The 26,715-nt window shown below is 40.9% G+C and overlaps 1 protein-coding gene across 1 annotated transcript in view; it reads left to right on the forward strand.

The window, feature by feature from the left end:
- The first annotated feature begins 9,463 nt into the window (after positions 1-9,463).
- The window catches only part of LOC135506063 (transcription regulator protein BACH2-like), a 124,650-nt gene continuing 107,398 nt past the window's right edge, over positions 9,464-26,715 (forward strand). The window contains exon 1 of the mRNA XM_064925443.1: positions 9,464-9,721. The gene's annotated coding sequence lies outside the window, so the exon portion shown is untranslated. The remainder of the gene's footprint in view (positions 9,722-26,715) is intronic.

Below are 26,715 nucleotides of genomic sequence, written 5' to 3' on the forward strand. Positions count from 1 at the left end.
ACAGAGTCTGGAGACGCAGTGGAGAACGTTCTGCTGCCTACAACATCCTCCAGCATGACCGGTTTGGCGGTGGGACAGTCATGGTGTGGGGTGGCATTTCTTTGGGGGGCCGCACAGCCCTCCATGTGCTCGCCAGAGGTAGCCGTTAGGTACCGAGATGAGATCCTCAGACCCCTTGTGAGACCATATGCTGGTGCGGTTGGCCCTGGGTTCCTCCTAATGCAAGACAATGCTAGACCTCATGTGGCTGGGATGTGTCAGCTGTTCCTGCAAGAGGAAGGCATTGATGCATTGATGCTATGGACTGGCCCGCCCGTTCCCCAGACCTGAATCCAATTGAGCACATCTGGGACATCATGTCTCGCTCCATCCACCACAGACTGTCCAGGAGTTGGCGGATGCTTTAGTCCAGGTCTGGGAGGAGATCCCTCAGGAGACCATCCGCCACCTCATCAGGAGCATGACCAGGCGTTGTAGGGAGGTCATATAGGCACGTGGAGGCCACACACACTACTGAGCCTCATTTTGACTTGTTTTAAGGACATTACATCAAAGTTGGATCAGCCTGTAGTGTGGTTTTCCACTTTAATTTTGAGTGTGATTCCAAATCCAGACCTCCATGTGTTGATAAATTTGATTTCCATTGATACTTTTTGTGTGATTTTGTTGTCAGCACATTCAACATTGTAAAGAAAAAAGTATTTAATAAGAATATTTCATTCATTCAGATCTAGGATGTGTTATTTTAGTGTTCCCTTTATTTTTTTAAGCAGTGTATATATGTATGTGAATGGTGTGTGTGGACAGTATATGAATTTAAAAGCTGTCTATCTTAGTAGTTATATAGGATGAGTCATGGCTAGAATACAGTATATACATATAAAGAGGCTAAAATAGTTTGTAAACATGATTTGAAGTCCCAGAAGAGTATTTTTCCAGACATAGCAGCATAGTATCTGGATGTGCTTAACTAGCTGTAGTTTGTGGAGATTGTTTCCTTATAATGGAATGCCCTCTCTCTACTTATTGTTTATGCAACTCAACACAAAAGAATGTTCCTCCTGTTGAGCAATCTGTGCAACTGCCTTGTCCACACAGATTCCGCTCCGCTCTGTTGGTGAGTTGAGTCAGACCTTCCTTTCTATAGTGCCCCAATGCACTGTGCTGTACCTCCAATGTCTTGACTGAATGTCAGACACTGAACATGTTGTTTGTATTAGCGCTAATTAGACTTCCTGACATAAAACCAGTGTTGGTCTGCAGTGTAGGCGGAAATCAAAGGCATCGCCATCCCCATGTAGACTCCTTACCCCCCATCTCACCCCCTTCTCTTCTTCCAAACCCACCCACCTCCTTCCGCCACCCAACCTCAGTTAGCCCTCTAGGAAAAGGCCCTAGGGAGATGCCGTTGACTGCTGTGTGTGTGCATTCTCCTCGTGCACTTTAAGCATTCTCAGCATATGCAAGATGTTGACTTCAGGAGCACTGTCTGCTGAGACAAAAGAATGAACCATATCTGTCTCTCAGTACTAAGATATGGGACACCCTCCCTCCGGAGGCCCCCAGGCGAGCGTTGGTGCTGAACCATTTGAATGGGTATTAAAAGCTTCAGATGTCCTGAAGGTTTTTGAGGAAGATTATGAATATGAATTGCTTCACTAATCTGTTGGATTAGTTTGGGATTGTCAAGCGGTGTTTCTCTGGCCTTCCAAAAATCCCGGACCTCCTTGCTTTTCTCCCCACTAAATGTCTCACTTCACACTTTCACTCTCTTTTTTTCTCTAACAAGGTTTAGTTCATTGTTGCCCTTTGACATTAAAAGGGTAGTTCTATGTTATCCATGGCTCATCTCAAATTTAAGTTTGAACTTTTGTGTTGGTTACACATTCACTCTAAAATGTAAACAATGCATGTTGCTTTATCCGCAAGGCAGCTAAGAGGAGGATGACCAACCATGACCTGGTGCAGATGTCTGACTGCGGAACTCAAAAACACCCACTTGTTATGTCCGGAGGCAGAAAAGACTGGCAACGTTCGTCCAGGAACGAAGAGGATTGATTAAGTAACCATGTTGCTTCATATTTAAAAGGCACATTAACAGAAAAGGGGTCATACAGAGAACATCTGCAAATACGTATCTCCCAGATGGCGCAGCGGTCTAAGGCACTGCATATGAGCGCTAGAGGCGTCACTACAGACCCTGGTTCGATTCCAGGGTGTATCACAACCGGCTGTGATTGGGAGCATAATTGGCTCTGCGTTGTTAAGGTTTTCCAGGGTTGGCCATCATTGCAAATAAGAATTGGTTCTTGCCTAGTTAAATAAAGGTTAAATAAAATAAATTATGCATGAATCTGTCAATTGCTCAAGAAAAAGTCATCCCCTGAGTCTACCATAGTGTACATGAAGTGTAGTACTTAGTCTAAACTAGTCTAAATAATTGCTCTCTATATACAGTAGGCTAACATGCCATTGCAAGTCTGGGAAGAGGCTGCTATGATCCTGTCTACTTGTAATCAATAGTCTATCTGTGGGACTGTGCTGGTTGCTGAACTATCCAATAACTAACTTTAACTAACTAACTATTTGCAATTCAGTCGTTTCCAGATAAAAACCGTTTGTTATGGTATTTTATCAGGGCGATATCACAGGCAGGGAATGTATTTTATTGTTTGTGATTCTGTGCAGCTGGAAGTATTGAGAAATAACCCACAGGCCCAGAACATCTATGAAAATCATCATGCATGTGTTGTTCGCAGGAATGACCGTCTTGGGTAGGCCTACCACACATTGTTGAATGCTCATATAGGCGTCTAGATGCATAGTAGAGGTCAGTAGAGTTGTGGAACAGAAATATGGACCTGTATACACCAAGTTATCCCAAACTCGGTTCTGCCCCCCCTTCCGGCCTCAGGACCAAGTTTGGGAAACCCTGGTATACACTATAGGCCCACATTTCAGGTTCCAAGTCCCAGTGTAATACATCTCAAATAACACTTTTCCATTTTCATGTGTTTTCAGTTTAAAGGTTTTGCGTCACTCATAATAATATCTTGTTCCCGTATTTCTCTGGTGTTGCATAAACAAATGCCTGTTGGTGACAGTGTTGTCATGTCCCTACCACCAGTAAGACGCCCTTCAGCTGCAGCATGGGGTGTTACAGAACTCGGAATGCCACTCTGTAAAATGTTGAGTGAGTGAACTGAATATATTGGGATGAAAAAGGAAAGCTGTCTGTGGTGGCATGATTATTTACAGTATTAGTATGTAGTAGTTTATTATTATTAGTTTATTAGGATCCCCATTAGCTACTGCAATAAAATGCAAATGAATTACTTAAAAATGATACAATGTGATTTTCTGGATTTTTGTTTTAGTTTCCGTCTCTCACAGTTGAAGTGTCGCTATGATAAAAATTACAGACCTCTACATGTTTTGTAAGTAGGAAACACTGCCGATTTTGCAGGTTATCAAGTACTTGTTCTCCCCACTATGTATGTATGTATGTATGTGTGTGTGTGTGTGTGTGTGTGTGTGTACAGTTGAAGTCGGAAGTTTACATACACTTAGGTTGTAGTCATTAAAACTCATTTTTCAACCACTCCACAAATATTTTGTTAACAAACTATAGTTTTGGCAAGTCGTTTAGAACATCTACTTTGTGCATGATACAAGTAATTTTTCCAACAATTTTTTAGACATCATTTCACTGATAAATTCACTGTATCACAATTCCAGTGGGTCAGAAGTTTACATACACTAAGTTGACTGTGCTTTTAAACAGCTTGGAAAATTCCAGAAAATTATGTCATGGCTTTAGAAGCTTCTGATATGCAAATTGACATCATTTGAGCCAATTGGAGGTGTAGCTGTGGATGTATTTCAAGGCCTAAATTCAAACTCAGTGTTTCTTTGCTTGACGTCATGGGAAAATCAAAAGAAATCAGCCAAGACCTCAGAAAAAGAATTGTAGACCTCCACAAGTCTGGTACCACGTTCATCTGTACAAACAATAGTATGCAAGTATAAATCTTCTTAAGTCTAGCGGAACCCCTCGACAACATCCACTGAGAGTGAAATTCTATATATTTTTTTTAAATATTTAACTTTCATACATTCACAAGTGCAATACACCAAATTAAAGCTTAACTTCTTGTTGATCTACCCATCGTGTCCGATTTCAAAACGGCTTTACAGCGAAAGCACACCATATGATTGTTAGGTAAGAGCCTAGTCACAAAAAAACATACAGCCATTTTCCAACCAAAGAGAAAAGTCACAAAAAGCAGAAATAGAGATGAAATTAATCACTAACCTTTGATGATCTTCATCAGATGGCACTCATAGGACTTCATGTTACACAATACATGTATGTTTTGTTCGATAAAGTTCATATTTATATCCATAAATCTGTTTACATTGGCGCGTTATGTTCAGTAATGTGCCTCGAAAACATCCGCCGAATTTGCAGAGAGCCACATCAATTTACAGAAATACTCATCATAAACTTTGATAAAAGATACAAGTGTTATGCACAGAATTAAAGTGTTATGCAAGTGTTATGCACAGAATTAAAGATATACTTCTCCTTAATTCAACCGCGGTGTCAGATTTTAAAAAAGCTTTACAGAAAAAGCACACCATGCAATAATCTGAGTACAGCACTCATACACAAAAACAAGCCATACAGATACACGCCATGTTGTGGAGTCAGTAAAAGTCAGAAATAGCGTTATAAATACTCACTTACCTTTGATGATCTTCATCAGAATGCACTCCCAGGAATCCAAGTTTCACAATAAATGTTTGTTTCGATAAAGTCCATAATTTATGTCCTCCTTTTTGTTAGCGTGTTTAGTTCACAAATTCAAACTCACGAGGCGCGGGCAAGTCCAGGAGAAAGTTCAGACGAAAAGTCAAAAAAGTTTTATATTACAGTTCGTAGGAAAAATTCATACGATGTATAAAATCAATCTTTAGGATGTTTTTAACATAAATCTTCAGTAATGTTTCAACCCGGACAATTCTTTTGTCTTTAGAAATGCAATGCTCTCACGGTCACGCGCGTGACCAGCTCATGGCCTTCTGCCAGACACCTGATGGAAACAGCTCTTATTCTCTCCCACTTCACAGTAGAAGCCTGAAACAAGGTTTTAAAGACTAGTGGAAGCCTTAGGAAGTGCAATATGACCCCAATTACACTGTATATTAGAAAGGCAATGAGTTGAAAAACTACACACCTCAGGTTTCCCACTTCCTGGTTAGATTTTTCTCAGGTTTTCGCCTGCCATGTGAGTTCTGTTATACTCACAGACATCGATCAAACAGTTTTAGAACCTTCAGAGTGTTTTCTATCCATATCTACTAATAATATGCATATATTAGCTTCTGGGCCTGAGTAGCAGGACATTTACTCTGGGCACGCTTTTCATCCGAACGTGAAAATGCTGCCCCCTATCCCAAACAGGATAAACACCATGGGACCACGCAGCCGTCATACCACTCAGGAAGGAGACACTTTCTGTCTCCTAGAGATGAACGTACTTTGGTGCAAAAAGTGCAAATCAATCCCAGAACAACAGCAAAGGACATTGTGAAGATGCTGGAGGACACAGGTACAAAAGTATATCCACAGTAAAACGAGTCCTATATTGACATAACCAGGAAGGCCGCTCAGCAAGGAAGAAGCCACTGCTCCAAACTGCCATAAAAAAGCCAGACTATGGTTTGTAACTGCACATGGGGACAAAGATTGTACTTTTTGGAGAAATGTCCTCTGGTCTGATGATACAAAAATAGAACTGTTTGGCCATAATGACCATTGTTATGTTTGGAGGAAAAAGGGGGACGCTTGCAAGCCTAAGAACACCATCCCAACTGTGAAGCACGGGGTGGCAGCATCATGTTGTAGGGGTGCTTTGCTGCAGGAGGGACTGGTGCACTTCACAAAATAGACGACATCATGAGGGAGGAAAACTATGTGTATATATTGAAGCATCATCTCAAGACATCAGACAGGAAGTTAAAGCTTGGTTGCAAATGGGTCTTCCAAATGGACAATGACCCCAAGCATACTTCCAAAGTTGTGGCAAAATGACTTAAGGACAACATAGTCAAGGTATTGGAGTGGCCATCACAAAGCCCTGATCTCAATCCTATAGAAAATTTGTAGACAGAACTGAAAAAGTTTGTGCGAGCAAGGAGGCCAACAAACCTGACTCAGTTACTCCAGCTCTGTCAGGAGGAATGGGCCAAAATTCACCCAACTTATTGTGGGAAGCTTGTGGAAGGCTACCTGAAACGTTTGACCCAAGTTAAACGGGGTGGCAGGGTAGCCAAGTGATTAGAGCGTTGGACAAGTAACCGAAAGTTTTCTGGATTGAATCCCCGAGCTGAGGTAAAAATCTGTTGTTCTGCCCATGAACAAGGTAGTTAACCCACTGTTCCTAGGCTGTCATTGAAAAACTGACTTGCATAGTTAAATAAAGGTATATATATATATATATATATATATATATATATATATATATATATATATATATATATATATATATATATATATATATATATATTAAGGCAATGCTACCAAATACTAATTGAGTGTATGTAAACTTCTGACCCACTGGGAATGTGATGAATGAAATAAATCATTCTCTCTACTATTATTCTGACATTTCACTTTCTTAAAATAAAGTGGTGATCGTGACTGACCTAAGACAGGGATTTTTTACTAGGATTAAATGTCAGGAAAACTGAGTTTAAATGTGTTTGGCTAAGGTGTATGTAAACTTCCGATTTCAACTGTATATACACTGTTCAAACGTTTGGGGTCACTTAGAAATGTCCTTGTTTTTTAAAGAACAGCACATTTTTTTTCCATTAAAATAACAACAAATTGATCGGAAATACAGTGTAGACATTGTTAATGTTGTAATTGACTATTGTAGCTGGAAATGGCAGTTTTTTTAATGGACTATCTACATAGTCGTAGAGGCCCATTATCAGCAACCATCACTCTTGTGTTCAAATGGCACATTGTGTTAGCTTATCCAAGTTTATAATTTTAAAAGATTAATTGATCATTAGAAAACCCTTTTGCAATTATGTTAACACAGCTGAAAACTGTTGTACTGATTAAAGAAACAATTAAACTGGCCTTCTTTAGACTAGTTGAGTATCTGGAGCATCTGCATTTGTGGGTTCGATTACAGGCTCAAAATGGCCAGAAACAAATAACTTTCTTCTGAATCTCATCAATCTATTATTGTTCTAGGAAATGCAGGCTATTCCATGTCTAGAACTTGCCTAGAAACTGAAGATCTCGTACAGCGCTGTGTACGACTCCCTTCACAGAACAGCGTAAACAAACGGGCTCTAACCAGAATAGAAAGAGGAGTGGGAGGCCCCGATGCACAACTGAGCAAGAGGACAAGTATATTAGAGTGTCAAGTTTGAGAAACAGATGCCTCACAAGTCCTCAACTGGCAGCTTGATTAAATAGCACCCGCAAAACACCAGACTCAACCTCAACAGTGACGAGGCGACTCCGGGATGCTGGCCTTCTAGGCAGAGTTCCTCTGTCCAGTGTCTGTGCTCGTTCGTTTCTTAATCTTTTCTTTTTATTGGCCAGTCTGAGATATGGCTTTTCTTTGCAACTCGAATCAGGCACTAGGCTGTTTTTACTTATGATTATTTTTAGTTTTTAACGATTTTAACAAATACATAGTACAATACTCCATAATTTCATATACACTTCACAATATTGGGCTTCCAATGAGATATATTATATGGCTCTACAGTGTATGGTATTGGTTAGCAGCGTTATGGTGCGTTTGTAACCAAGTGGGAAGTGTGAATTTACCACATCTGGGAAAAATCCACTTGAATGGCCCTCCAACTGGTAATTACTAGTTAAATCAGCCATGAGTCCCCTTGTGACGGGGAATGGAAGCTTGTGGTGTACAACAGCGAGGGGCAATTGAATACAAGATTTACACAACAACAAAAAAAATTGTTCAACATTTCTTGCCTGTCTATCTATGGGTAACGGGGTTGACGTATTACGCTCAAACTACTCAGTTTTTCCAAACATCAGAAAATTGCCAAACAAAGTAGAACAAGCTGACCTGTTTTTACACTGTGATTTGATGGTTAGATGTTCAATGTTTCTTTTGAAATAAATATTTAAAAAATAATAGTTACACTGTATTAAAAGGAGAGTTTGTGTGACAGGGTTGACCTTAAAATGAGGGACAGACATAAATGAATCCCTCATCACATGAAATAAATAATCATCTTCAGAAATGACTGTCAAAGCAGTGAAATAACTATGGATTTACAATGATGATGAAAACTTTAGGGATTTTTCAGGGTTAGTGGGTTAACATCTTCCTAGAAGTCACAGAGGGTGCATGAATGCTGAATTTTGGCACTTTAGCAAGTCTTCATTAATATTGAATATCAGATTTATTGAATGCTCCATGAGATCTATATTAAAGGGATCTTCACTTCATATAACAGGCTTTTACAATTCAATATTGGTACATTATTTCTACTTAACATATTAAAGAGATGCAAAAGGTACTCATTTCGTATGTTGGTTGCAACGCTCCCATCAAGTTTGTTTATTTGCCACATGAAAGACATTGAGTCACTTCATGACCGATAATGTATCATGTTTATAGTCATTTGTCTAGTCATTTAAATGCATGTTTGTGCTTTTGGTATGTGTCAAATACAATAAAAAAAAGACAACATATATTGTTTCTGCGGTTAAACGTTCAGCTTGTACACTGCCAGTTCTGCAGTCTTAAAGGAAAACTCAACCGAAAAACTATATTTATGTATTTGTTTCATTATAATTCTAAGTATTGTATTAAGTTCAAAGGGGGGGGGGGTGTTTTGTTTTGATATCATCTTTTGTTAAACAATATATATTTATTCCACAGGCCAAGACAGAGAGAGGCTTTAAAAAGTTGCTTATACCCTACCTATGCAAACTAATCAACATAAGTTAGTCTCCTAAATGTAAATATTGTGCTGAATTTCACTTATTATTTCAACTTGAATGTTTTATTTAGTATGTATTGAAATATCCATGTAGGCCTATTTCAGTGTCTTTGGCTATGTGGATATCAGTAAACACACACACACACATATATATATATATATGGAACAGTAACTATATGCCCATCATTGCAGCTTGGTGCATGTTCGTTAAATGCCTGGTAGATTCGTTTCATACAGACAGGGGCTGCTGAACAAATAGATGGATGGTCGCGCTGTGCGTACTCACCATAGCTATTCACAAACCTCAACTGAGGACATTTTTTTGAGTATGTGGCTACTGCCCGGGGCACCAACGCAATCTGCACGGCGTAATGTTGTGAATGAGGGATAGAATGACGTCAGTGGCCGAATGTCAACAATGTAGCAATTGGGAGTAGGCGTTCCATTCGAGTGTAACAAACAGCGGAGACTGAGCAGCACGCTGCGCAAAATCGTCACACACACTGACATTTGCTGAAGAAGAACAATAACCATTTTTATAACTAGAAAACGTAATTTTTATAAAAAAGAAATAAACGAATAGTGTAAAGCAAATGTTTTCTCCCTGCAGCCGGGGGCTTTAGGAAACTGCAAGGAAGTCATCATGTGAAGAAAAAAAATTGTTAAACGCACAAAAGGGCTGGATTACAAGAAAAAAAGCGAAAGTTAAAAGGTGAGCTGCATGCATATGTCAACAAATTTACTGGAATGTGTTATCGAATGGCTTAATTATTTAATTCCTGTGCAGTGCTCGAGTAGACTATCATATGTTTATAACGGCGAATGGAGTACTTAACTTGTACGGTGAGTCGGTTGTTAATGCTTGGAGTTCGAAGCCATGTCTCCCAATTAATACATGCCTTAATCTCTAATGCTTGGCGGTGTGCCTCAGATGTTTCGTCTGGCTGTAGCGATTTGTTTGGAGTGTGAATACTCCCTGTTTAAGAGTGAATCGTAAGGCTACCACATCCTGTTATGATCGGAGTCAGTATAGTGTTTACTCCCTCCGATTTTAATGCTTTGCAACTGCAAAATGCATTGCTATCCCAGAGGAAGAGGAGGCGCGTCGGTGTGAGGGTCGGTGTCAGGCATGGCTCTTGTTTTCTCTGAGAGAAAAGAAGCTGTCACTTGCAAAGGCCTTGACCTATTAAGGGGTCATGGCAAAGACAAAGACCGCCTGTCCGAGTTCTCCCCTTAATTCACTCCATGTCTTTCATCATGAATTAATTCGGACTAGATTCACATTTTTCAATGTAATTAAACATGAAATGAGCATAGCCTACACATTAAAGATTACTATAATTAGGATTATAATAGACTAATGATTATGATTAGTTAACCTAGTAAGATATTATTATGCTAACTACTAATTATATAATATATTAAGCTACCCCATGTGCTCCTGCGACGAAGCAGATTGTTCTTAATAAAATCTAGTTTTTACTCCTCTCAAACTTGAAAAATATTCTCTCACATTTAAACAGCACAATGTGCTGCTTTTGAGTAATGAAAGCAATTTGTTTGATTGTGCAATTGACTGAACTGCACCCATGTAAAAACGATTAGCCATTACACTACACAATCCCCAATTAATCCACAATAAACCTTGGCTGTGTAAGGACTGCGAGCCTTATTTGGTTTAGCAGCCAATTCAATTGGCTCGATTGTGCCATTTAAAGAACCAGAACACATATTTCCATGAAACCGGGGGGATGTGATCCCCCTCTCCATATTTACATAGTCCGACATAATTCAGGTTAAATTGAGGTCACATGTGTCTACAATAGTCCATATCCTACAGCAATGTGGATGGAGAAACGATAGCCTACCTGCTGTAAACAAAGGCTGCGACTTTACGCACAAAGTCCCCGTGCTTTGTCTTTGCTCACTTTGTAATGGCAACAATGTGGAAGGAATTATTGGCATTATACATATTTCGCCTATTTACCATAAATTTATTCATATTCAGTGTTTTTGTTTAAGTTTTATTGACGGTGGTGATAGGCGTATTGGTGCAGTGACTTGGCGGCTTTGTCCTCATCTTGAAATCACCGACCGAAAGCGGCTATCATTCGTGCGTTAGGCTACTCTAGGCTACACACCTGCTCTGCATAGGCTGCGACCACGTTTGCTGAGCGATGCTGTAATGTAATAAGAATGTGTCATCCGAGTGTGTTCTCTCCACGCCGCACAAGCCTATCTGGGAATACAATGCGTCATGCGTTGGCTATTTCCAAACTTAAAAGTATGACACAATAGAATAGCCTTAAAAAAAACAAAATCATAATCTAACGTTCTCCGTGGGTTGTACACAGTGAGAGGATCTCTGAAAAATATGCGTTGCGCTTCGAGTGATACTGACATTTTAATGCAGTGATACAGCCGTTTGTATATAGTGCCTAGGACACTGAAATGACAATGCGCACCTAGACATTCCTTTGTCTAGTGATCTAGAACTGCTGATGCCTTAAAATCACAACGGTGGCTGATTGTGCTATGAGTGTGCGCATCGAAGATATTTTTAACTGATGATTCATGATTTGGACTCATGTATGGCATTCTAAAAACAAGTTGTCAATTAAATGTCTCAACGCTTCATTATAACACTATTACAGCATATAGGTGTATCTAATTTAATTCAATTTATCCTGTTCTTGAACTAAGAAACATCAATAGAAAAATACATATTTTGAAACAATTCCTCTTTCACATATGTGTCATTGATGCGCATTGTATCAATCAATATAGCAATTTATAGCATGTGCGTAATCATCTGCTGCAGATATGAAGCCATTGTTCTATAGGCTCCTGCCTTTATCTTCGGTAGACCTAGGCTACATGTGCATGCTTTCACTTATTTAGTCAGTGTACTGTATGCTTCACTTTCCCGATGAATCTGAATCTATAATTCGAGGCAATGTTGACAGTGAATCTCTTGGCTGGACATAGTAGCATATGATGCAATATCTACAACATCTATCATATAACCTATTTCGATACAGTCGAAGATACATTTGATTTGGTTGGAACATTTCATTTCTGTATAAGGTTGTTTTGGTTTTGAATCCATTGCATTATTTTATTTTTAGGAGATTCAGTTACTTCTATTACCTACAGTAAAACAAAACTATTAGAAAAAACATACCTTATGACAATATTATTTACATTTCACATTTTAGTCATTTAGCAGACGCTGTAAGTCACTTACAGCACCAATTGGGGTTATTAAATGTAATTAAAACAACCTATGGAAACATGTTATGGTTCTCTGAGTTAAGCTAAGAGAGTCTTCCAAATTTACTGACTGTATCCGAATACCCATACTAGCATACTAAATAGTATGCGAAAAAATAAAGTGTTATGAAACACTATGAAAATAGTACTCCTCGTGCGCCATTGTGTTGACTCACGCAAATTGTTCATTTCGGTACAGCAGGTCAATGTATCTGATTATCAGCGGTTGTCGTTTGATTCTACTAGATCAAACGACGAAATCACTATGCAGTTTAAGTATGTAATATGCTAGCATGGGTATTCGGGCACGACCAATGATTCATGAAATCGCACTTTTGTCAGGGGGTTATGACTAAGAATACCACTACTTTTCATGACTATTGTCGAATAATCAGTACATCAAACAACCTATGTTTTGATGCATTATGGCGTCTAGATATTATGTCGATTCATGTACACCTGATGGAAAGGAACTGTATGTTGGAAAATAAATAGGTCGTTTTTATGAGGTAACAATCAAAAGGCAATATAATTCATCTGTCATGAGAAAGTCTTCACACATGCACCTTTGTTTTTGGCATCATTAAGGGATTGTTTGCACCCCTCCAGGCATTTGAGTTACCCTTACCAGCGAAAACTCACATCTCTAATCACAGCCTTGAGTAGAAAAAAACATGTTCCCAGAGTTCTCCCACGTCAGCACAAAGGCATGTTTGACTGGGCCCCAGCCAGTGGGAGCCATAGATGGGACTGCGCTGCTGGGAGAAATCTAAGACCCTGCAACTCAGACCTAGGGTTTTTGTTTTTTTCCCTCCATCTCCAATCTCAGTCATTCTCCCCTCTCTCTTTTCTCTCTCTCTTTTATCGTGATCTTTTTATTTTCTCTCTCTCTCTTTTATTTCTCTTTTCTTTCTCTCTTTTATCTCTCTCTTTTCTTTCTCTCTTTTATCTCTTTCTCCTGGGTGTTTCTTTCCTCCACTTTTATTGCTATCTCTTTTGTACCTTTCTCTATTTTCTCTCTCTCTTGTACCTCTCTTCTCTCGCTCTCTCTTTTCTCTCTCTTTTCTCTCTCTTTATTTTCTCTCCCTCTCTGTTCTCTCTTTTCTCTCTCTCTCTCTCCTGGGTGTTTCATTGCTCCTCTCTTTTCTCTCTTTCTCTTTTCTCTCTCTCTCTCTCCTGGGTGTTTCGTTCCTCCTCTCCCACTATCCAGGGCAGTGATGCGCACTGCCATTATCACTCACCATGTGAAATCAGACTTCATTATCATGCCAAACCCACCTCCGTCTGCCCTGCCTGCCTCTCACTGTGTTCCCTTCACTTCACTGTGTGAAGAGAGACAGAGTGCCAAAAAGCTATCACACACAAAACGCTACAGGCACGATACTGATTGCTCTGTTTTGGTTGGAGATTTTATACTGCCTGTGTGAGATTATCAAGACTCCTAAATCACCCCGGTGACTGCGTCATCAGACTATCTGTGATCTGCTGTAGTATGCCAGGCTGAGAGTGACTGAGAGTGACCCCACCATGTGGCCTCAGGCCTTGAGGAGGCTGGCCCACGCAGACAGTTAACTCAATGCTCATTGGGAACCCATCCTGTGGTCATTCATTACTTTTTAATTGTTCAAAATGGATTTCAACAAACTAAGTTACTCACATCTCGTCTGAATTGGGTTGAAGTTAAAACAACAGGGAAGGTGGGGGGCCTATAGGAAGTGTGAGTTAGTGACTATCTGGGCAGTACCATGTCACCGAAGGAAGCACTAATTGTGTCAAAGAGTAGACATCCATTGAAGTGAATCATTGTAGTACCGAGGCCTTTCAGATCACATTGCAGTAAAAACTCCCTGTTTAAAAGCTGTGTGCTTGGCTCGGCTGTGTGCTTGGAGGTGCTGTGTGCTTGGAGGTGCTGTGTGCTTGGAGGTGCTGTGTGCTTGGAGGTGCTGTGTGCTTGGAGGTGCTGTGTGCTTGGAGGTGTCCTCCTTACGTTGTTGGATCCTCTGATTTCCTGTGTGAAGCATATAGAGCTCTGCAGGAGTATGAGACGCGAGCGTGGTAAAGCCAGTGCAGCTGCCGTTTGGACACGGTGAGTCCCTCACACAAAATACACCAGCACAGGAGTGCTCTCTCTCTGTGGTGAGAAAATATGATGCCACGGAGTGTGATTTCAGTTCTCTCAGCCTCAAGTGTCACTCTAAAGAGACTCAATGATCAGCTCTTATCTAAGGGCAAAGGCATGAATATCATGCCAAATGACTTATTTAAAGTTCCTGTCAGCTCCAAACACTGTTGTTTTATCTTCACAATTGTTGTTGTTACAATTTATTGGTGATGGGATACCAGTGTGCTTATTAAATGGGAAGTCAATACCTCAATGTAGCATTTCCTGTCCAGTTCCATTTAAATGAAACCACCTTTCTAGATCCACTTGTAGGTGTGATCCACTTGTACCCTCAGACCTGTGTAGTGATAGCATTTATAACCCAGTGTCATGTCTTCATCAGCCCTGCCACTGTGTGTGGCCCTCTTCTCTTATGCATCAGAGGACTTGGGAGACGTATGTAATAAAAGTACTTTTTTTCTGTAGTTGACTGGGAAAATTGGGGCATAGGAACCACATCAAGAGCCTCAGCTGTGCCTATATGTCCGACTGTCTCAACAGCAGCACATTTTCAGTCCAACATGCACCAGGCAGACAGGCAGGCAGCCGATGGCATTGATTCTTTACCAGAACCAGTGTGTCTTGGGAGGGCCAAAAGGGACAAAAATCAAATTACCCATTGTGTCTTGGGAGTAGTTGCAATTTAGTCAACAAACCCATGTCTGCATTTTCTTTCATTTCCTAAAAGTTTCTTAGAGTTTCTAAGATGCCTTTTCCATATTTAGAGCAAAGCAAAGCACCCAGTTCGGTCCCAGGTGTTGCGTCTACTCTCTGGGGGGCCCTGCTCTCATAGTGGTGATGACATGCATGTTACACACCTTATTAAATTATACCTGTTTTGCAGCAAATTCCAGGTGGAGAAAACTGGATTTTGTGTGGCAGGGTTTGCCTGATTGGGAACTCAGTAAATAGTATAAGTAATCTCCTCCTAGTTACAGCTACAGCCACGCCCACCCCGCCTGTCAACGTTTTCCCTCTGCAGCTGCTGAATCACATGTGGAGAGGAACCGGAGCCCCTCTGACCAATGACCAACCACTCACATATCCAACCCAGTCAACCTCCTATTACCAAACCCACCCACTTACTGTACTTAAACCTTACTTGACTTAATCCTTACTGTACTCAATCCATACTTGACTTAATCCTTACTGTACTTAATCCATACTTGATTTAATCCTTACTGTACTTTAACCTTACTTGACTTAATCCCTTCAGCTCCTAGTGGAACAAAGGGCCTCAACAGTTCCTTTTTACAGTATCTAGACATACTCTCTTAGTCACTCATCGGCCTGTCTCTAACTTACTTCATGCATCCTCATTCACTACTTGTTTTACCCTGCTCCTACTTTTCTCTTAACTAGTTTGAAAGCATGAGTCTGGCAGCCTACTTACTCTATTTGTAAAGCTTACCCTCTTCATCTCTGTATCTCTGTCTGATTCTGTTAGCCCACTGCCTGACACAAGAATGCTCTTCTGTTGTCTTCCTTTCCAGTCTGAGGTCATATCCTTACTCTTATGTCTGTGACAATCTCTTTTGTTCTGTTAGTCTCCGGCATTACAGGACTTATTGTCGTGCAGCGAAATCTACAGCTTGTCGATGACAGTGTGCCAAAAAGCTCATTTGTGAGCTTTAAGCAGAGTTGAGCTCTATCTCTGTGCAGTGCCTACACAACCCTGCGAGGGAGTGTATGGGAGTCGCATTCGTGTCACTGTGGCTTTGGTCGGCACACATGAGTCACAGAGCTTCTGCATGTCAACACCATGCTCTGTCTTAATATAACCTGGATGCACTCTCTGTCTGCATGGATGATCAACACAGAGGTGGAAAACATGACATTTTGAATGGAAAAATTGGAACACAGAAAATTTGACACAGAGACAAATGAATGCTCTGATGTTGGTTATTACTCTAGAGTAAATGTTAAAAGTGTAAATGTGAAAAATATTAATATATATATGTAAAATTGAATTTGAGTGATGCAATAGAGCGGCAAAATAAAAAATAAATGATCAGTCCACAGGCTGAATATCATCAATATCCACAGATGTCAATATTTACATCCTCTTCATTTCACCAGAGCTACGGTATTAGGTGTTGAGGTATTCCTTCACTTCCTTCACCTTGGCAACCCTTTTCATCATCCCATTCCTCTCATTTCTGCCATCAACAATTCTTCTGCAAAAATGTTGATATTTTTCCTGTACGCTTGCGCGCTCTCCCTCTCTCTCTCTGAGCCTTATTAAATTACAAAGGTTTTGTCATTGTTTTCGGTCATTTAAAACAATATTGGTTGAAAGCCTGAATGAACTCGACTTCCAGGCTCGCTAGAGGGCCCGATGATTCTTGCCACGGTCATTTTGTTTTCCCTCTTTTCACATGTTTCTCCTTAGTCTATGGGAAAAAGGAGCAGCAGTCTGTCAAGCACTCGAGATTGGAAGGTATTTAAAACAATCAGTGGATTGGTAAGAGGAGTGAGGTCATTGTTTTAGGGAGGGAGAGAGAGGGAGAGGTAGGGAGGAAGGAAGGAAAGAAGGAGTGACCCCTGTGGCAGGAGATGACCCTGTGGTGGGCTGTTGTTGTCTGTCTGCCAGGCACATGGCCAGTCAGGCAGTACTGTGAACTCTAAAGTAACACTGGCTGTGGCAAAGGTCACCATTCCTGCTAGATGGATTTATTTGTACTGCTTTGCACATCAGAATTGCCCGCCAAAAACCAAACATTCCCTGTGTGTATGTGAGGGGATGTAAACACAGAGCTCCAACATCTGTGTCTGATGATGAACACTGTATTAATAATAATGAGGCCCTTTCTCCAGAGTCAGGATAAACAAGGCAGGATGTAATAATGATTATCTAGAAATCAACTTTCTGCAACCTTTCTTTATTTGTTTTCATGTGTAGGCTATTTCATTGATTTCCCCCTGCAGTTATACAAGCTGCAAGGAAGAATGTACTGTAGAAACATTTCATACTTATGATCATACAGTTACTGTCAGTTATTCAAGAACAGTTTGAAATGTGTATCATTCAAACGGTCATTAATTAAAGTCACAACACAAATTCCAGGAAATTCAGAATAATATTTTCATTAAAACCATCACTGCCGAAGTTGTGGAGTGTAAAACTACCCAAACACCTTGGTAGCGTGGTTTTGGGTATATCTGTTGATGTAGCTAGTGTTTGTGAGAGTGGGGGGTTGGGGATCTGCATCCTGTGAGACTTGCACAGGTGGTTGGGAGGAGGGAGGGAGGGAGGGGTGGAGGAAAAGGTGGGCGTGGAGGAGCAGGGGCGTAGTGCCCACATCCTGTTGAAATACTGTAAACCAGTTGGCTCACTGCCAGCTCAACAGGATTTGTCTTGGGGTAGCTGCTCTCTCTCCACCACAGAATAGGCTGCCATTGGTTGAGAGGCTTTGTGTTATGGCTTAGCTCATTGTGTCTTGTACTTGATTTTTTTTTTAAACAAGTGTTGCAAAGAAAAACACATTCTTGTCACGGTTGTCGTAAGAACGGGACTAAGGCGCAGCGGATGTTGAGTTCCACATATTTATTTCAAAAGTGAAACTTAAAGCAAAAACAATAAACGAACAACGAAACGTGACTAAGTGGTGCACATGCACAATCACAAAACATCCCACAAACACAGGTGGGAAAAATAGCTACTTAAATATGATTCCCAATTAGAGACAACGATTACCAGCTGCCTCTAATTGGGAATCATACAAAAACACCAACATAGAAAATAAAAATTAGAACACAACATAGAAATTATAAACTAGAATACCCTCTAGTCACGTCCTGACCTACTACACCATAGAGAAACAAGGGCTCTCTATGGTCAGGGCTTGACCATTCTGAACAAAACATTTAACTCTCCATTCAAGATAAAGATTAAATAACAATGTACTATTACAATTCTGCAAGTTATTACATATGAATATTTACCTCTCGAAATGGTGCATGTTTTTTCCAAAGAGAACCAAATTTAATGGCCCAATGCAGCAAATAAATCATTTTTTGTTAACAATTAAGTACCTTACTGTGATTGCTTTCTATTTAAAATGGTCAAAAAGAAACAAAAATAGATTCTTAGCAAAGAGCCATTTCTCAAGCAAAAATGATGCTAGGACTATCGGGGAGTGGTCTGAGTGGGTTATTAACCAATAGATGTCCCCAGGCAGGCCAAAACGCCATCTTACCAAAACAGGCTGAAATTTCATTTGGTCTTTTCAAACAGCTCCTACACTAAAGGGACATTATCATTATTTTCACAATTTCACAGTATTATTCCAACCTCATAGGGTGGAAAGATACAGTGAGTGCACAAAACATTAAGAACAACTTCCCAGTGTTGCCGTGTCAATACACCCTGGGGTTCGATCCCAGGCTGTGCCATTACCGGCCGTGACGAGTTAGGGGAGGGTTTGGCCGGGGGGGCTTTACTTGGCTCATCGTGCTCTAACGACTCCTTGGGACGGGCCGGTCGCCTGCAGGCTGACTTCGGTCATCAGTTGAACGGTGTTTCCTCCAACACATTGGTGCTGCTGGCTTTCGGGTTAAGCGGGCAGGTGTTAAGAAGCGCGGTTTGGCAGGTCATGTTTTGGAGGACGCATGCCTTGACCTTCGCATCTTCCGAGCCCGTTGGGGAGTTGCAGCGATTAGACAAGATCATAATCACGAATTTGGGGGAAAAAAAGGGGGGGGGGGGAGTTGTGAATAATAAGGAACACCTTCCTAATATGGAGTTGCACCCTCCCCCCAGGGATGCTGGCTCAGGTTGACTCCATTGCTTCCTACAGTTGTGTCAAGTTGGCTGGAGCTCCTTTTGGGTGGTGGACCATTTTTAATACACACGGGAAACTGTTGAGTGTGAAAAACCCAGCAGCATTGCAGATCTTGACACAAACCAGTGCACCTGGCACCTACTACCATACCCCATTCAAAATCACTTACTGTAAATCTTCTGTCTTGGCCATTCACCCTCTGAATGGCACACATAGACAATCCATGTCTAAATTGTCTCATGGTTTAAAAATCATTCTTTAACCTGTCTCAAACCCTTCATACAGTTGTTTGACTTGAATTGCATTTAACAAGTGACATTGATAAGGATCATAGATTTCACCTGGTCAGCCTATGTCATGGAAAGAATGTTTTGTGTTCTTAATGTTTTGTAAACTCAGTATATATACAAATAAAGTCTTCATTTGTTTTTTCTCCTTTTGAATGTCCTTGAAGTTGACCTTAAATCCCAAGGGGATATACAGGTAACTGCCAAAATAAAGGAAACACTTCAGTAAATAAGGGATACAAATTTTATTGAAAGCATGTGCTTCCACACAGGTTTGGTTCCTGAGTTAATTAAGCAATTAATATCCAATCATGCTCAGGGTCATGCATAGAAATGCCCAGTTGCCCTTCATTTTGGCTACCATGGCTAGAAGAAGAGATCTCAGTGACTTTTAAAGAGGGGTCTCAAAGGAGCAAAGGGGGTTTGTGTGTGTGTGTGTGTGTGTGTGTGTGTGTGTGTGTGTGTGTGTGTGTGTGTGTGTGTGTGTGTGTGTGTGTGTGTGTGTGTGTGTGTGTGTGTGTGTGTGTGTGTGTGTGTGTGTGTGTTTGTCACCAGATTTCAACCCAATTGAACACGTATGGGAGATTCTGGAATGGTGCCTGAGACAGCATTTTCCACAACCATCAACAAAACATCAAATGATAGAATTTATTGTGGAAGAATAGTGTCACATCCCTCCAATAGAGTTCCAGACACTTGTAGAATCAATGCCAAGGAACATTAAAGCTGTTCTGGCAGCTCTTGGTGGCCCAACGCCCTATTAAGACACTTTATGTTGGCATTTCCTTGTTTTTGGCAGTTACGTGTATATGTAGGTTTTAGATGATAAAGGTTTTTCCTGGAAGAATGTTGAAGGATGTTACAAAGATGTTACAAAGATCAACATCTAAGCTTCGATGTTTACTTTTGGCCATCTTCTTTAACTCAAATGTCATTCCGTTATCTAAAGCCATGTCTCTAGAACTTGTTGTTGAACTTGATGTTCTACACTTTGTATTCACGAAATCATGCTTTACACAAATAAATATAGTATTTTGAGTCGTTTAATAGTCACACATTTCTAATCACCTACAACTGCAGTACATGTGTTTTTATCTAGATAGACTTTTTTTTAAACTACTGTAGCATTATTTTTCTTCTATGGTTCGATAGACAGGTGGCAATATTGCAGAAGTGTGTTGGAATGACGTGTATTTTGTTTATTGAGCTCTATTGTATGTTCTCTATGTGCATAAAGGTCACAGATAATTTCTGGGGTTTGCTTGTTCATTAATTATAATCCACATAATAATTCCCTTTTCTTATTGCTGCAGGATTATTTTCCTGCTGTAGCAAATTAGTTCAATTTAAGATCCTACATATGTAGAATCCATGCTTGTCTCTATCTGAGTTCTGCTATTGACTCTATGGAAGAAAGACAATGACAACCAACCAAATACAAAAAGTATGTTTTATACCACAATCATACATTGTAATTGCTAGTGGAAAAAACTTAGATTACCATCCAAATAGAATAATACTGGATGAATTCACTTGATCATTTTGTAGTATGATAAATTGTAAATGGTTTGTATCTATGGCCATGTCAATAGTACTTGCATTTTTTCCACACTCATTTTCCAGACAATAGCTCCACTTGCCACTGCTTTTCCATCACCAAGAGATGAAGTAGCATTTTATTGCTACTTTGACAATAACATCTACAGACTGTGTTGAATTGACCAGTACCAGTATTGTGCTGTGTTCATAAAGTCATATTCATCAGCACATGTTTTTACTTGTTCATATTCTAAATGTGATGTTAAAAATGTACATGACCAGTTGCCTAGCTTATGGACCATATCAAAAGAAACTCTGAATTAGACAGGTCTATCTAAACATAACTCATGGATCTTTGGATCGATAGTATTTGGATCGATAGTGCCGCCTGCATGAATGGCTTTAGTAGCTGGCATTTAGATGGATTACTGTAGCGTCATATCCCTTTCATCTCTAACACAGAGACTGTCTCTGGAGGGGAGGAAGCGAATTGGTCCTCATTATGCTTAGCATGCACTTTTAGGTTAGCTTAGCACTCTCTTATTCAATTCATACTTCTCATTGTCATCTGATTGAACAGGGTAAGTATCATAATGTGTACAACTGTGCACATGCTGCACTTTTACTTTACAGGTTCTCTACGTGGGTTTATCCTGATCATAATGTCTTCTGCGTATTAGAATGTGTGCATGGACAATATGTTTTATCTAGAATACAAGTTACTTCACATGAGGATCTGTGTCGCATTGCATTGTTAGTGTGATTCATCAAGAAATTGCTATCAATCCAGTGACGTCTGAGCCCCAGCATACTATGTCACATTGCGGATAAGTTTCCTGCCTTCATCACCTTTCTTGGTTTAGTGGTTTGATTATCACGCACAGTCAACAATGTTACACTTTATAGAGGCAGTTTACAAGCTGATTCAAATCTTCAATTTGATTTGTATTTGACATTTTTTGTCATTTAGCAGACACTTTTCTCCAGAGCGACTTACAGGAAGTGAGTGCATATACTTTCATGCCTCGTTGGGGGACGTCAACGTTAAAACTGTTAGCAGTTCAGATCGTTTGTTAATATAACGTGATGATGGAACAGCTTTTATCAGATTTTGGTTTGAAGGGGAAATGATGTATGCACATCCGTGCATTTGAGTTTGACATGTTTTATTTCAGTTGTGATAAGATGGATGGTTAGATTGACATCATACATACTTGGTGGCAGGTTTTGTTATTGGTCTGGGCCATAGGCCAATGGGAAATTCTACTGCGAGGAGCGTGTGTGTGTGTGTGTGTGTGTGTGTGTGTGTGTGTATGTGTGTTTGTGTGTTTGTTAGATACATGAGAGCTTTCCTGTCTTTGGGGAAGCCCACACGACAGACCCCTGAGCTGCCAATCAAATGACTGGCATAACACCTTTACATAGCGGTCTGACTGGTGTTGTAGAGAAACTGCTGCTGGTGAATGACTTGATACTGATCACTATCACCATGGAAGACAAACCTGTAAGTACTTGACTTGTTAATCACCCTGTGTTTACTTTTGTTGTCAAAGTACCATTTATGTTGTCAAGGATGATGTTCTTATGTTTTACAGCAAAGCGCTTTTGTGGTCACAATGTGTGAAGACTACATGTTATCGATCCTTTGACAATAACGTCTAGCAACTATGTTGAATTGACCAGTTATCTAGTAGTATTGTGTTCATAAAGTCCTATTCATCAGCACGTGTTTTTACTTGTCCATATTCTAAATGTGATGACCTAGCTTATGAACCATATCTGAAGAAACACGGAATAAATTAGACAGGTCTATCTAAACGTAATTCATGGATCTTTGGTTTACGGTAAAGCTGTGAGGAAAGACCTTGAGCCACAAATTTCTTGTAGTCTCTAGGAATTCCTCCCCATGTTGAACTGTGTTGTGAAGTGTTTGTTGACAGAGTTCAGTGAATACATATATAAAAGTGAAGACATGTACAAAAACAATTTGCAAAGGAAATGAAGCTTGTTTTCGTGACTTCCCTCCCCTGCAGATGCTAGAATTTTGTCTGTAGCCAAATTTATGTAGAAACTATTAACAGAAACAAAAATGTATTCATGTGTTCGTGTTTCTTCCCTCCATGCTAATTGTACATCTTTATTAACGATTCTAAGCTGTTAACAGCACATGCGTCTGCTCTTATAAATCACAGCTTTTTCTACTTTAACCAATTCCCTCCATTTTAATATTTAAATCCTGATATAAGATCCCATTGAACATATGTTTTGAAAAAAGGGGAACTTATGACTTGTTAATGGCAAAGTGTGACTGCTCAATCCCTTTATGAACGGTCTCTTCAGTGTGCAATGTATGCATATAGAGTCAAGGCTCATACCCCCTCTTTATTATTGGACTATTAGTAGCACAATGGTTTCCTGTGTCTCGCAACTGTTAGTCTCAGAGCCAAGGTTTGTGGCTTAGAACTAATCCTGTAGCTAATGCCATCATAGTAGGAGTACAACTCATAAGTGTGCTTAGCCCCAGACCACATGCAGGGCAGGCAGGATGCTATGTAACATGGCTAAGACCTGCTCAGGGTAAATGCTAGTGCCTGGCGAGGCCTGGCTTCTAAACTTGTCAGTCACAGTCTCAACCCAAAAGTCCTGATAAAAAAGTTTAGAAACCATTGACGTTTGTTGTGTTCAAGGACTTAGGCCTATTCCATGATGCCTATCTTGCAAAGCAACCTCTTTGTGAGTAATTTAACCAAATAATACAAGTGCAAAGTGACATTAGGCTGTCGCTTGGATTCCTTGAATGTCTCAGAAGTATCCATATGCACTGTACAAGCAGCAGTCTGCCTGTCTGGCTCCCATGGTGCACCTCTTCTCATCCTGCATGGGAAGGCAGTGAAAGAGGCCATTGTTCTTGTCACTCTGAGGCATGTTGCATGCACTTATGACACTGAGTGGGAGAAATTATGCCCATTATAAATCTGGAATGTATTTGAATCAATCAATTGTAGAAGAACAAAATGCATTTCATTACCAACTTCAATTTTAGAAGGGCCCACTTTTCTCGAGACAGTACTTTAAGTTAGGTTTTAGTTGTTCATAATAGGCAGGAGTACTTTTAGTTACAATAATGTAATTTCACAATTGAGAAAAAAGAAACACTTTTACACAGAAGCTTGAACAGAAAAAATCTGGACATTTCTAAATAAACCCAGAGAAACAATATGGATGGAAACACTAAATTTCATCTTTTAGAACTAAGAGCGTAACAAAATCACTTTTTTTTCATATTTCCTTGGCGCGCAGAAGAAATGGCTCATACTATAACATGACTCAGTGCTCGTTGGTTGGAGAATAAACTTGAAAGTAGACTACCTTTGGAGTGTGATTCAGACATCTGGTCTATTGAATCAACTCTTCCTCTAATGCCTTGACAAAACAAATGACTTTCAGGGCTTCTCTCTCCTTCTGTTTTCCCTTCTTTTCAGAAGGCATTGATTGATGTGCAGTAAACCACACTTTCAAAGTCTTTATCTCTCCCTGGGATTGTTCTGGTATGATGTAATGTTTTTATGATCCTCAACATGGTAAGATGTCATGCGTAGCAGCACTGACATAAACAAAAATTTTTTTAAACAATACCAGTATCTGAAAAGACAGAATCCCATGTCTTTTCAGAGGAGTTCTCTATACCTCACAGATCATGTTAGCCCCATTTAGATTGTGGAACACTTTGTAGCAGCGAGACAAAGGTATTTGTGAGAATGTTAGGTTCTTGTTGTTCTCAATGGAAACCGAGCCTCTCATCAGACAGCCAGTTTCCAGTGGTTGTTTTTCAGCATCTTTTCTGGTGTGCACTCTGTGTACCAGCCGATCTCCCTAAGTTACATCATATAGTCACCATCACGAGGGTGTAAACTAACAGCACAGCGTGGAGGTCGTAAAAATGCCCTTATCCACCAGGGAGAGGCCTATTTTTAACACTACTCTTGTATCGCGTATCGCCATTTTGGTCTTTTGTGGTGAGGAGGATATTTTGGGACGCTCTCGGGAAGCCTGACCTGTGAGGCAAGATGAGGTGGAACCTCCCCACAACAATACATCTTGTGAGTGTGTGTGTGTTTATGCGTGCGTGCGTGCATGCGTTCTCAAGGTGAAGCCAACGTCTGAGACAGACCTGTTGCAAAGTTGAAAATACAACTTGTTTCACCAGCGCCCTTACAGTCGGTACTTCTACCAGCACTTTCACTATCTGTACTAAAAGGTTCCAGATAGGAACCAGATAGCAGTCTGGAACAACCGTACAGACCTCAGAAGCTAAACAAATGGTAAACAGCTACAAAATAATTTCAAGGAGCCCCATGTCGGGCCTTTCCTCATTGCATTAGCAGCACATAAGTGTCCTGATCGGAACTAGGGCCGCCTGCTACTCCTCACACTTATAGATGGCCCTGATTGGGGTGGCTTAAGTTCTCTATCAGAGCCCAGGAAAAGTCTACTGGCCTGCCTGCCTGCCTGCCTGCCTGTGTGTGTTTGGGTTGGATAATGATCCTCCTTGTCTAGAGGCTGGCTCTGACTTTACTGCCTTGTTTTGGAGGGGGAATGTGTGTTGGAGGGGAGAACGTGAAAGCACAGGAATTCCCACTCACTTTGGCTCGTCCTGCATTCAGTCTGATCCTCGGCTGCCCCCACTCCCCTTTCTCTCCCCTCCCTCCCTCCCTCCCTCCCTCCCTCCCTCCCTCCCTCCCTCCCTCCCTCCCTCGATCTTTCAGTTCTCTCCTCTGTTGGAGAAAGGGGGACGTTTGTTGTTGGAATACGCTCAGCACCCTGATCTGTGCCCGTCATCAGAACATGTTTGTTCCGAGCTGAGCGGGTGCTCCCGGAGACGCTGCATGGCGCGGGGGGGGGGACCACTGGGTTCATTCATCAACCTGTCATGGGCCCCGCTTTCTGTTATTTGTAGCCAAATCCATCAAGCATGACAAGCGGGTAATTTGGGCCAAGTCGAGGGCAGAGCTCCAGGTCCCTTCCACAAAGTCATTCTTCCCCTCCCTCCTGGGAAAGGCTCCGGACAGCCCACTCAAGATCCAGAGTTTTGTTGAGTCATGTGAGAGAAACAACCACACCAACCGAGGTGGGGGGGCTGCTAGGGGGAACCGGGGGGGGGGGGGGGGGGGCTAAAAGCTGCTCACAGGCTAAGGGAGACAGAGGAATGCACTGGAGCCAGCCTTGTATAAGGTAATGTCTGGTGAACATGCCGGGGTGGGACGTGTGCACAGATTTATTTTAATACACTGCTGGCAGGGCCAGAGGGGAGGGGAGAAGCGTCCAGCTCCCTGCCATCTCGTCCCGGGATCACAGTCACGCATCGGACAAGACAGGACATTGTACTAGGCTAACCACCACAGACGACAAAAACACATAGAGGCAAGTTTCAGTTGAGAGTTTGGCCTACTAATCTGCATGATCAGATTGGGTTGCTTTATGTTCCACTGTCAGGGCTTGCATTCCTTTTCCATGGTGTTGTTGTGTGTACCTGCTGTTAGAGTGATTCCCCTGACACCAGCATGTTTTGAGTTCACTGCCCTGCAGACAGATATGTTTTTGGCATGTCACTCAGGCATTTAGCGTTGCAGTGATGCACGTGTAGCAGCTATATGGTGATTTG

Source organism: Oncorhynchus masou, chromosome 19, assembly GCF_036934945.1.
Source record: "Oncorhynchus masou masou isolate Uvic2021 chromosome 19, UVic_Omas_1.1, whole genome shotgun sequence".
NCBI classification, from domain to species: domain Eukaryota; kingdom Metazoa; phylum Chordata; class Actinopteri; order Salmoniformes; family Salmonidae; genus Oncorhynchus; species Oncorhynchus masou.